This window comes from Phodopus roborovskii, unplaced genomic scaffold (genome assembly GCF_943737965.1).
Source record: "Phodopus roborovskii unplaced genomic scaffold, PHOROB, whole genome shotgun sequence".
Taxonomy (NCBI): domain Eukaryota; kingdom Metazoa; phylum Chordata; class Mammalia; order Rodentia; family Cricetidae; genus Phodopus; species Phodopus roborovskii.
Genome location: NW_026125272.1, coordinates 72,313 through 73,884, shown reverse-complemented (window position 1 = coordinate 73,884; position 1,572 = coordinate 72,313).

Below are 1,572 nucleotides of genomic sequence, written 5' to 3'. Positions count from 1 at the left end.
AGTGCTGTGATTTCCCCAAAAGACTTGAGGAAGTCTTTCTGTAGTAGTGTAGGAAGAAAATGAATATAGAGGTGGATAAAGCATCCAAGTACAAAATGTCTGGAAATTTGAGATCAGGTGTATTTGCACACTGGAAAGGAAGCATAACAAAATTCATACACTGCATACACTGATGAATTCATCTTCACGGAAATGGACAGACAGACTCTACAAAAGAAAATTACAGAAGCAGCCTAAATTCTGAAAGGATACCTGAACTAATAAGATTAGATAATGTTGATTCACATATGCATTTGTGTACTATAACTGACAAATTATCATTTCTACTCCTTTAAAACAGAAGGCAGAATACACACACACACACACACACACACACACACACACACACACACACACACATCACTTTCTCCATACTCATTCTACTTTTTGTTATGGAGTCTCATCCATGGTACATATATTGTAGGGACTAGGCATTCTTGTAATTTTTAAGAGCCTCCAGAGGCTTCTTCATTACAGTTTCTATAAAAGAGCAAAGGTTTCAAAAGTGAAGGTGTTGCACCATAGCTGCGTGCTTTTCTTTAGTCATTTAATGTGGATTTATATTACAGTCTTCAGAATTAATTATAGACTTTTAATTTATTTTAGAATGTAGCCTTCAAAAATTTTGTTATGATTGGTTGCTAACAATTTTATTCTCATATATTTCAAGTAGTTTTCCCAAAAACCAGATTCCGTAAAAGCATCTGGAAGATACTAAGGAGGAATTGTAACATATATTCTTCCACTAATATATTGGCTTTTTCCTCTAAGGAAGTTCATCTGATTACAGCATATGTACTTTATCTTCTGTATCATATACCATCATTTGGTTGAGTGCATCTCCTTTACAGATACTACTAAATATTGAGAACAGAGTGGAAAATTAAATTTTAAAATAATAACAGAAAAATAAAATCATTCATCCAGTAGAGACTGGTAATTTGCTGTTGTATCGGACCATAGTCACTAAGGTCACAAGAATACAGCTACATTTTTCCCTGTTCATTGACCCAAATTCCACAATGCTAATGTATAGGCTTTACCTTTCCCATTGCCTTTAACTTCTTAAAAATGTTTTGTGAACAAAATCAAGTAATATGTAATGTGGTATCTGCTAATGTCTGCATACAGAATGTATTCCCATTCTATATATATATATAATTAATGAATAATATTAATGTCATAGTTAGCTAGTAGGAATATACTAAGCTCCACTTTGTTATCAAGGTCAATTATTAAGATGAATTCTAATTCCTTTCCTTTCTAGCTATATTATTAAATGTGTACTTTTTCTGTCATAAGTTGTTTTCATTCTGCATAGCATAAGAACATAGAACTTATGCTTTAGAATGAGTACTGAATTAGAGCTTCAGGGAGACCTGAATACAAGAAGATATTAAGTAGAAACATGCTATGGTCAGAATAGTGATAAAGAAGGGGAAAATATTAAAATTTGTTTAGAACATAACATTATAAGGATTATTGATTTTCATAAAGGGAATTTAAGGTAAGAGTAGATAAACTTGTGGAGAG